Source organism: Seriola lalandi, unplaced genomic scaffold (assembly GCF_002814215.2).
Source record: "Seriola lalandi dorsalis isolate HSWRI2012SDOR001 ecotype SW California unplaced genomic scaffold, Sedor1 jcf7180002054910, whole genome shotgun sequence".
Taxonomy (NCBI): Eukaryota; Metazoa; Chordata; class Actinopteri; order Carangiformes; family Carangidae; genus Seriola; species Seriola lalandi.
This window is the reverse complement of record NW_019525462.1, coordinates 7,928-19,412: the sequence shown is the minus strand read 5'-3', so window position 1 is coordinate 19,412 and position 11,485 is coordinate 7,928. Positions and strand designations below refer to the sequence as shown.

The 11,485-nt window shown below is 39.2% G+C and overlaps 2 long non-coding RNA genes and 1 pseudogene across 3 annotated transcripts; 2 read left to right on the top strand and 1 right to left on the bottom strand.

Moving 5' to 3' along the window:
- Positions 1 to 1,777: 1,777 nt before the first annotated feature.
- LOC147817717 (uncharacterized) lies at positions 1,778 to 3,052 on the top strand. Its single transcript, XR_015436110.1, has 2 exons — positions 1,778 to 1,907; positions 2,530 to 3,052. It is a non-coding gene; the product is annotated as an uncharacterized LOC147817717 (long non-coding RNA).
- On the bottom strand, positions 2,907 to 6,191 carry LOC111673070 (integrin beta-1-like; annotated as a pseudogene). Its single transcript, XR_015436109.1, has 7 exons — positions 6,046 to 6,191; positions 5,195 to 5,481; positions 4,756 to 4,966; positions 4,521 to 4,650; positions 4,021 to 4,327; positions 3,669 to 3,904; positions 2,907 to 3,252 (listed from the first exon to the last, which is right to left on the bottom strand). The product of XR_015436109.1 is annotated as an integrin beta-1-like (transcript).
- Positions 6,192 to 6,321: 130 nt separating this feature from the next.
- LOC111673068 (uncharacterized) lies at positions 6,322 to 11,141 on the top strand. The gene is made up of 5 exons (XR_002762066.2): positions 6,322 to 6,588; positions 7,808 to 7,940; positions 8,059 to 8,145; positions 8,460 to 8,656; positions 9,115 to 11,141. It is a non-coding gene; the product is annotated as an uncharacterized LOC111673068 (long non-coding RNA).
- Positions 11,142 to 11,485: the final 344 nt, after the last annotated feature.

Here is an 11,485-nt window from a genome sequence, read left to right as displayed (position 1 = left end):
GATGGGGGCACTGGTGGATCTTTGCTTGGCTTAACTGTATCTAATCCATTACCTTTCAGATTGTCTGCAGGGAAGCAGAACATGACAGAGAAGAAGACTTCAAGAAAATGACTCCTCTGAAGGTGCAATCATTGGAAAGTTAGTGGCTGGAACTGCTGTCATTTTATTCCAATTAAAACGGAAAGAGTGTCATCACTGAGACCCCTTTTACCCTTTCTTGACTCAAACTCAAACAGACTTGGCAGGAACAACTATGAGTGTCAGTACCAGACAGGTCACTACAGCAATCAATTAATCTTAAAATAACTGGTCTAGGACTATTTAAATAAAACTAGCAGAAAATGGCTCACAGAATTGTTAAAATAAAATTTTATAAAAATTTGTCCTCTGTGTACTGATGTCAATTTTACACGAAGAAAAGACAAAAACACCTGAAAGCTATGAAAAAAAGTTGTGATATGGCAGGATTTACTACAAGAAGAAGGAACTGAAATGATTTTTTTTATAGGTAAGCGGTCAATAGGATGAAAATAAAATAAATAAATTTAAATTTAAAGTAAAAGTTTAAATTTAAGTAAAAGATGTCTGATGTATGAAAAAAAACTAACGCTTTGAACATTACCACATAGGTACTCTACCAAAATACCACAAAATATACTTGGAAACAAATCATTGAAGAATAAAAAAAATACGGGTGTAAATAAAATTAAAACAGGATTTCAAAAATGAGAAAAATATAATACATCTTTCTGTGTCTTGTTTACGCACATGCACTTTCCATTTGGCAGAGATGGCGATGCCCCAGGTGGCCTTTGGTCTCAAGGTAGGTAGTGCCCCAGGTAACGTCTTGCACCAGGGCCCACTTGAAATCTTGAGGGCTGGCCTTTGCGTCTGGCTGGGTAAAGCCCCAGGTAGCCTTCGCGTATGGCGAGGCTGTCAAAGCCCTTAGCGTCTTGCACCAGGGCCTATTTGTACATATTGTTCATATCTAACAAGATTGTCCCTTTGTAATCTGGAAGGCTGGCAAAGCTACAGGAAGCCTTCCTCTGTGTCTGGCAGGGTTGGCGATTACTTCTTAATAATCATAATCTTTAATAGTAATGGATAAGAGACCTAAATGGATTTATGTTTAACGTTCATCTCAAGCACTTTACAATGTGCCTCTTATTCACCCATTCACACAAACGCTCACACACTGATGGCAGTAAACTACCATGCAAGGCGCTGGCCCAAGCATAGAGAGCAATTTTGGATTCAGTGTCTTGGTTCTCTGGGAAATACAGAAGCATACTTTTTTTAAGGAACATGCAAACACTTTTACAGGATCTGTAAATGAGTTTCAGGTAAAATGATTAATATCCTCGTTGAACTCATTCAGGATTTATATGAATAATATTCCAAATAGCATAAATCATAAGATACACGGTAGAGCATCAATTATTACTGTGAACAGAAATGTAAAGAAATAGTATCTCTGAAGTTTTATACATACCAGACCAGGTACAATATGTGTCAGTAGCTCCTTTGGCTGAGTCATTAGAAACTCCAATAACTAAGTGGTATGTCAGTCCTTGCTTTGAGATTCCTAAGAGTTTAATCTTGTGTCTCATTGTGTACATTTTTTGGAAAATACAAGAATAAAGAGCTTTTATATTTTATACTTTTATAACTCTGGAGATGATAGTTTATACAACTCTGCACTACTTGGACCATGCGACCAGTGTCAAACATCAAGTCGGAGTGATTGACTTCTGTATAGACGATCTTTGGTACGTGTTGATTCAGGACCGTCTCTGGTTAACGGCAGATAACTAACATGTGTTACTCGTGTCTTCCTTTACTGTCAGTACGAATTTCAAGTGGATAATTGCTGAGAGCACAAGGTGTTCCTGCTACTTTCAGCTAAGGTAACTAGCATAACATTAAAGAGCTGCACAGCATCGCAAGAACAGTTAGAAAGTTAGGGCAGCATATGGCTAGCATTCTAAGAGGCTATGTTGACCAACATTTGCTCTTAGTATACTATCATATTAAGGTTTTTCCTTCTTATTGTACCTGCGGGTCTGGAGTCTGGAGGGTCTGGAGATGAAGTTTGACCAAGAGGGAAATATCATTTGGTAGTGTATGTAAATTTGACCCTTTGTTTGATGAGAAAAGTATAGGTTGATGTATTGAGAGTGATGATGGGTTATCTCTTGTATCCTGTGATGCCACCACTCTCACCAGAGGGCAGGTATCATTTTCAGTGTACCTATTAATCTTAGCCATGCACAGTTGGGCACAGCACTGTCACCACCGCTGTGTTACTTCTGCTGTTACCTGCGGTATGAATGGTTTTTGCTCCGTTGCTCTGTTATTTTTGTTCTTTTATTTTTGTTGTTTTATAAAGAAAATGCTGAAAGCAGTAAATAAGATGTCATAACCTCTGCTTTTGGTGTGTCCTGTCTTATATGAAGTCAAAAATATGTGTCTAAAATTACCCCCTGTTTCCACTCTTCTTACTGGAGCAATTTATTTTTTGTCTTACAGAGAAGAAGCAAACAGAGCCTTCAACACAGTTCCAGCCTCACTGCGAGAAAGAACTTCATTCTCATATGAATAGAGGTATGCTCTACATGATAGACATGATATTTGATCTGGCTGTTGATAAAGAAAGATTGTGTGAGCTTAGGTCACACCAGTTGACTTTGGTTAAGCCAAACCGGTGATAATAATAACAGTTTTGCTTTCACGTGCACCAATATTCTAATTCTTCTGCATTACACTTCAATCAAGTTGTCCTGGTTATGCAGTGCTCATTACAGCTCCATTTTAAATCAGAGGCATTTAGCCTGTTTGTAAATGAGACATGATGCCATCAGGTGGATGGCATAGTGCAGTAAAATAATGAAAACTGGAAAAACATGTGAAGCCAAAAGTTTTATGACAACATAGCATCATTACATTGTTTTCAAGGTTGTAAATTATTTTATTTGCCTATTTCTAACAATAATTAAAATGAATGGGCGTTAACAGAAAAAAAAAACTTTTAAAACTAAATATGACATGAAGCTGGTCACTGCAGTTTACTGGGACATTCTCTAGCTCGTGTCATTGTTGACTGTTGACCTCCAGAGTGCGTGTTGGAGACGGTGTAGTAGAAGAGGCAAGAGACATCACCGCTCATCATTTTACAGCGTTTCTCCTTTTTGAGGCAGATCATTTCTGGTCTCCACCATTATAACATTGAAGTAGCCACACTCTCTGTCACACCTGATGCGCGGTGAGAGAACACAATCAATTCAAGAATTGTAAATGAATAAGTAACTGAGTATGCTGTAGTGTAGTAGCTGAAATGCCATGGTGTTGGTTCAGTGAGTGAATTTCTTCAAGACAAATGGACTAATAATAATAATAATGCTATATTATCTTAATGTGTTTCTACATACAGCTCACAACACATGTCAAAAGATAAATATCTGAACTTGTCCCCAAAAAGAAACCATTACCCCAGAATTAGTCATTTTAGCCACTATAATGCTAAAATCAGAAAGATAAGATTATAGTGTCCTCAGAGAAAGCACTAAAGACTTGATGGTTTGAGTTTTTGACATCAGGGAATGATTTTAAATAACAAGAGAGCACTTCATTTATCATAACACCCTGTATGAAAAGCAACCAGTTCTCACCTGTCCTCCTTCTCTCCTATCCCGAACGCCTGACACTCTACATCTCACAGGTCGGGCCTTTGTACGGTGGCTCACATTTACATCTTCCACACTGACACATCCCTTTACCATTACACAGCTGCTGGTTTGTTGCCATACAAGAGGCGGTATCCAAGGAGCAGTTGCAGCCTTCACCGATCCAGTCGTTATCACAAATGCACTGTCCACACTCGCACTGCCCATGGCCTCCACATATTCTGTTGGATATAAATTGTAGTCTTTTAGATATGAATCTATTCCTGTAGTCAGTAGAGATACAAGTGAAGACAATACTACATTGCAAATCCAGAGTTCAAATTATCACATATCATACTGGTTGTTGGAGTAAGGACAGTCAAAGTTGCTGCACTCGCAGAATTGGCCACTGTATCTTTCTTGTGGGTTTTCTCGTTTCTCGCACTCACAGAAGTCAACCACGCACCGACCCCTGCCGCTGCACACCGGGGCATTTGGGCCCCAGCGACAGAAGTCTTCATCGGATGAAAAAAATGAATCAACGTCCCACTGGCAGAGTTTTCCAATGTGAGGATTGTAGCACTGACATTGGCCACACACCAGAGCTCCATGGCTACTGCACCGAGGGCTGTTTTCCTCACGGTTTCTTGTGCAGTCACACTGACCTGGAGAAACAAATTTTATTTATGTATTTATTTATTTTTTACACACATTTGTCATATTATAGCATTATAGGAGACACATGCTTTTTGTTCCCTTTTTCTGACACATTCTTATCATCTTAATCTTATTGTCTGCATTTTGGGGCTTTTCTAATACCATATATTAACTATAGCATGGTTCTATGGTTGTACTCACACTCTAAAGTTATTTCTAACTTCACACTCAATGAAAATCCTCTGGGTTTGACGTGGACAGACCAGGGCCCAGTCCTGTTCTGGGTTGAGTCGTCGCTATTGCTGGGACACTGGGCAACCTCCAAATTCACCTAGACAATACAGGATCTATTATTATAATAATTTCTGTTTTCTGAGGGCAGAAGACAAGCAAAACTTTCTTTTCAAATAAGAAAGTTTCTCCTAATTTTGCTGACCTGTACAAGTAGGGGATTTCCAGTCGTGACGCCACTGAATGTGATGTTGACTCCAGCTGGCACATTGCTAGTGTCCATAGTGAGTTCTGGGACAGGCTGGTCTGTCGGCATGGTGATAGTTAGAGGGAAGGACTGACTCACACCCGGCCTCAGATGGAGGGACAGCTCCTGGGGCTGGAGAAACAGAGCCTTGGCATCTGTTGGCTCAGTGCTTTAGAAGTTCAATAGTCGATAGCAAGAAGATAAATACCTTAGAAGTCATTGTGGCCTTGAACAAATTATGAGAATGTAATCTAGCAACAGTGTTATGTCATATTATATATATATGATGCATGTCTGTGTTGTTTTTCTCCCTGCGATTTAAGCCAATGAGACAGGTATGTTGTATCTGACAGCCTTACCAGAGTTTTACAGTAAATCTTTAAACTAGTAAACTTACCTACTGTCATTCTTGACAACCTGCACCGTGCCCTGAGGGTTATATGCATAACTTTGATGACAGCCTGCTCTCTGCAGCTCCTTCACGGTATTACAGCGAATGTGAGAATGAGGGGTGGTGCACCAAGCACACTCCGGGCCAGACTGGATGCACTCGTCGCAGCTGGAGGCAGATATGAGACATGTTTGTTCTTTGGCCCAGCTGGGATACAACACAGCCAGCAGCAGGAAGAGACAGAGCAGTTTCACAGCCATCCCGCAGTTAAACACAACATGAGGATGATGTTCCTGAAAGCAATTTGGTCATTAATTTTTAATTATAATAAAATGAATACAGTTATATATGATAAATAGGCAAACCTCTAGTAAGTTAGATAATTATCTAGCTATCTGTCTCTTTTGTCTTATTTTCCTCTTGCATTGATGTTATAAGCTTGTGCTTTCTTTATCCTCTCATCTTCCCTGTTTAATGGGCCACATTTAAAATTGAAATAAAGAATTGAAATAGCAAAATAAGACAAACGCTTTTAGTTTATTATTTGGCCTGTTTGTATTTCATTACATTTTTAAAGCAATATTAGATTTAGGAATTGATTGATGAAACCTTTGAATACACTACATACCTATACATTGCTTTCTGACAAGGACAGAAATCATAGAATCTATATGTCTGTCTAAAAATAAAAACTACAATAACCAATAGAAGGACAACCAAGTAGCCTGAACAAATTAAAGGGCTAAGTGACTGATGGATAAAGTATCCTACAGTATTGTAACTGTTAGCTTTAATTTGTTATCGATTATGTGCTACATAAACTAAAACACAAAAACAGAGCAGTGCCGGTGCATTACCTGAAGTATTGTGAGCTTTCTGTGCTGTAGCTGCGTCTCGGATCTGTTTGCCTCCGCAGACTGTGGCACGCTGACAAGCCTCGCTTTTATATTGGCTGTTTGTGAATGCTGCCTGAGACCCAGGATTTAGAATTTGATCGTTGATCCTTACTGGTGCGGCTGTGGCTTTAGAGAGCAAACAGAATTGATCAGATCAGTGTGCTTGATTACACAACAGGAGTTTCTCATTAATCAGGTGTCCCACTGAAAACATTTACAGGGCAGAGTCGACTATTAGGCCTGTAGTTTTATGCAGATCTTCATAAACGGACACATTCACACTAATATGAGTATCATATCAGAGTAGGCTACATGTGCTTCCCACTGCTTTCTAACTCAGCTTCTACCCTCCCCCTTATCTCTCCACAGTCCCTTTTGGTGTTGGATTTTTGTGGTCTGGGATTGGAACGCTGGTTGGTACTGGAGCTCGCCCCTCAGCTAGCATTGCAGACACACTCTCTGCCCTTTGAGTTCAGAGCACTGGAGGCCATGCTGCAGCACAAGGTAAGACAGATTAGAGAAACGCTGTGTCTGTGTTTAAGCATGTTCTCACCCCGATAAAAACCTCTGTGTCAAATGAGGACATGCGTGAGGTTCTTTTTCAAGATAAGGTGAGAACTGGTACTGCAGTGTCTTCATGTGTCTGTGTCAATAGGTGAACACTTTACAAACCCAGCAGAAGTAGTCGAACCAGTAATAGTGGAAACACCATATATTGCTGGTAAAGCAGTGAGGTCAAGCACACAACCACACACTCTGACATACATGTAGCTTGTGAATGCAACAAGTTTAGACTAGGTGAAGCATAAGATTGAAAAATTTGTGTGAATTATGGATCAGAGGAACTCGGTCAGTTATCTTCTTAGCCATAACATTCAGCGTAACAATTCAGTTTATTTAGCTTCTCTCAAAAATACCCTACAATTTCATTTTGAAGTCATGGTCACTGCTTTTCATTCTTGGATCCTTGGATGGATTTCAGTTTAATATGTTAGCTAAATAAATAGGTAATGAGATTAATAAACATATAAAAATAAATATCTATATAAAGGTCAGGGATGCAAGATTGCAAAATAAATGTACTGGCCTAAAATGAGCTCACATACACAAGTGGCAACTCTAACAAGCCTTTGAATATTCTTTATGAATATTAATATGCATAATATTATAATATATTGCTTCGTTGACTTAATTGTTGAGCAACATAAACTCAGCACTTAAATGAAGCAGTTCATGTTGAGAGGGGATTAGAGGAATCTGGAAGTCATCATTTATTTATCTTTACAAAAGCAGCACTTTGGCCGCCACCACTTTGATCATGTTTTGTGTAAAGGGTCTGTTGATGTGTGTTTTCAGGTGCGTGCATAATATATTTTAGCAAATGAAATGTGTGCCTGTGTGTGTCCTCTTTTTTTCTTTTTTCACTCTGCTCTCTGAGCTGCTTACTGTTGCAAAAGAACTGAAGAGTCATCTGTTAGAAACCATTGTCTGTGACACACAATTGAGCCAGAAAAATGAAGTTACATCAAGTAGTTTTGAGGAGACTTAGGTGACTTTTTCAGTCTAAGATGACTAAAGATTCCAAAACATACATGTGAAAATAATTACATGGCATTATGTCAGTCCAGTAATTTCTCCACTCTTTTATGTTTTTCTCATACTTGCTGACTTCTCCCTGCTGCTGCATCTTTTTTTTTCTTCCTCCCCTCCCCCTTTTCTTAAGACTTAAGAGAGGAGGTGGAGGAGCAACCTAAGGATAAGCTAGACACCAGGAGCTCTCACACCAGGGTATCCAACCGGTGCTGGGGAATGGCTTTTTATAGCACAGTCAGGATGTTTCATGTCCCCACGAGAAGGTATCTGTCTTCTAAATGTTATTCTTTTATTAATTTTTCTAACTTTGCAAAGTTAGTTTTCTCTTTTAACTAATTATTCCTCTTTTTCTGTCTCTCTCTTATGCTCTATTTTTGGTAGGACACGCCACATGCAAGCGCTACATCTATGAATGTCCTTGACTCACTGACACTCACTTGACAGCCATGCAGCGAGGACAATGGAACGGTATAGTGTAAATGACAATAATATCAGAAATGGACTTTCACTGTCAGTGTTCCTGCTCCTGTGACAATAGCCTATGTGTTGACAGCAAGCTGTGCTGTTGCATTTTGATGTTATTTTCTATTAAACATTGAAGTTTGTTAATGTAGTTTAGAAATAAATAATTGTTTTGGCACGTTTGGCCAAGTGCCACTATCCATTGTACTAAAAGGCGGCTTTAATTTAACCTTTTGCTGTGTTGTGTATGATATACCCATACACAGTCCAGCTATATACGAGGTTTATACCTAGTCTTGTTTTATTCTGTTCTTTTTCAGATCGCTGACGACCATGTAGCCTTGGTAATCACTGTGCCCACAGCGCTGGCTATCTTCCAGGCTGTGTTTGTACTTGTCTGCACTGAGTCCATCTTCAAGAAGCTTCTACGTATTTCCCTCTGGTCATCTGGGCCTGCTTGGTTGCCATGGGTTTCCTTTTTATGTTTCCTGGTGGGGTCATCTGTCTGTGGGATCTGGTAAGACACAGATGTATTCTGTGGTGAATTTATTTGGTGTTTGTTTCACCTGTTTAATTGGGTAGTTTTAGGAGAGATTTAGTGACTTAAGGAAAAGTCAATACAATCGATGGAAAATGAGGACTTTGAATATACAGTAGATGGTTCAATCCTAAGGACTATCTCTTGAATATTAATTGCTTTCATGTGCATGTGAGGGGTTTAGGGGATAGTGTACAAAGATAAATTATTTATTAGCATAAAAACAGCATAAAACCAGGCCCTACTGTTGAGTTTTTGGTGACCTGCACATCACCATGCACTGTTCTTATTTTTGGCCCAAACTGTTTGTGTAATGTTTACAGCTAACTGAAGTTCTGAACAGTGGCTTAACAAAACTGTTGCCAGCCATCTCAGCACAAATCATGAAATGTTGGTGGCATACCTACCCGTGGATTGACTGTTTGACCTGTCCCCAGGTGACAATCATCAAGCTTACTGACCATGAAACAAAGGTGAATGTGGACATCAGCTTTAATGTAGAAACTGCTGTGAAAGCAGCACAGTTCATCAAAAGGTAACTTCAGTGCCCAGCGGCAGTTTGCTCCCCAGGGTCATAACAAGGCACCGGGTTTCCGGAACCAGCATCAGTACAACCGTAACACCTGGCGACACAGGAAGAGGGACAATCTTCCAGCTCTCAACCAGAGTAGATAAGTGCAAGATTTGATATTACTTGTATTAGTAGTAAAAGCCTCATTCAGCCCATCACGAGTCTTTGAGTTGAGCAGCCGTGAATTATTCATTATACCTTGTTTTTGTTCTCTCTCAAAATGCATCTACATCGTGCTGGAATTCGACTGAATACTCTGGACTGAAGCGAAGCACTACTCTCCTACCTATGCAGCGCAACACTGACTAGATGTTTTTGGTGTGACGGCACAAAACGGACCTTGTCTAAAGTGCTTAAACTGTGATGACTTGTTTGAATGTACTAAGTGTTTCTTTTTTGTGTGTTGGTCATTATCTTTTGTTCTCTTGTTTTTGTCACTTAGAGATTTGTTTGTTCACATTGCCACTATATTTTTGTACTGTAAACATTGCCACCTTATTTTAAGTTTGTTGCATTATATGCAATAATGACTTGCTTTTATTTAATTTATTTCACATTTTAGTTTAATTTTAGGGGTTCTCCCCACTTAAGGTTTGCTTTTTTGATTCTAGACTACATTGATCTGTGCAATAGATGGATTTAAGGGCCTTGAAGGAATGTGTTTGTGTGTGAACAGCTTTCCAGCACAAGGGGGAGCTATGGTATAAAAACATGAGAAATGTGCCAAAAATCCAAAACATTGTACCCATGTTTAATTTACCATCAAATTATGTTCACTTGAACTTTTGCCAACTGCCTGTCCAAATGTTTTTCCACCACTAGTTTTTATTTCAAACATATCGCTCTTCACAATGGTTTGACCTTTATTTGGGTGGTTTTCCTCTTGATAGATCTTAGGCTATACTGGGGGAATGCACCTTGAGCAGTGTTTACTCGTGTCATTTCAAAAATTAGGTTTCAATAACAGTTGGTGCTACTTATTACCAGCAAAGTGCTTGTTTTCTGCCTTATATCTCCTTTGATTCTGTTAAAGCAATACCATTACAGGAGTTTTGGTACAGCCAATAACAAAACCAAACTCTGGTGAAGTGTGTGTTTCATTAGTCTTAGATTATTGTAACATCCTGGGTACCAAACTCAAGAGGTTGTTACATGTATTTTGCCATAAATAAAATCCCCAGCTCATATCTGTGGATGGGTTGTAACATGTAAATGACTGACATATAGATGGTTGTTTTTTATGCAAGTTTTTCTTCTTTTTTTTTTACATTTTAAAACTCATTTTCATTTTAGTGTGTAAATTTGAGTGTGTTTGTGATGTGTTATGTTTGCTTTTGTGCTGGTCAGCATGGAATAATGAGATTTAACTGCTGGATATTCTTTAATCAGCTTTCTACAGCATCTGTCTGTATCTGTTTGTATAGTGCTAGATACGGTCTTTAGATACAGAATGTCAATGCAAAGCACAAGTAATCCTATTGGTACACACTTTATTTGGTTATTGATTATAGGGTTTCCAGTCGGTTGTCTCTTACTGCTATACGCAGCAATAAGTCCTGCAGCAGTAGCATGTTGGCTAGCTGCTTTGTCGGAGCACCTCATACATACTGTCATGTTCAACATATTCACAGACACTGTGGAGCACAGGCCATTATTCATCTGTTGTGTTGTAATTCCTCATGGTTTCTGATGGGGGCACTGGTGGATCTTTGCTTGGCTTAACTGTATCTAATCCATTACCTTTCAGATTGTCTGCAGGGAGGCAGAACATGACGGAGGAGAAGACTTGGAAGAAAATCCCTCCTCTGAAGGTGCAATCATTGGAGAGTTAGTAGCTGGAACCGTTGTCATTTTGTTCCAATTAAAACCAAGACGAAAGTGTCATCACTGAGACCCCTCTTAGCTTCCTTGACTCAAACTAGCTGACTAAGGCTCTAGGAAATTAGATCCTGCCTCCATATCGTTATCCACTTTTGGCTCTGTTTTCACTGATGATTAAATAGTAGTCATACTTTGGCACAGGCTATAGTTTATAATATTGTTAAAAGCTGGCTCTTTGTTCCCAAGGGATATATTAACCAGATTAGACATTGATCCTATATTGGAAATTTGCAGACACAAATGCTCATGTGAGCATGTGTTCATGTAAGAAATCAAGTTGCATCTGCCACTACATACAGCAGCTGTCTTTACAATCTTTCATGTTGCAACATCATGGGTGTAATATTTACAAGAAC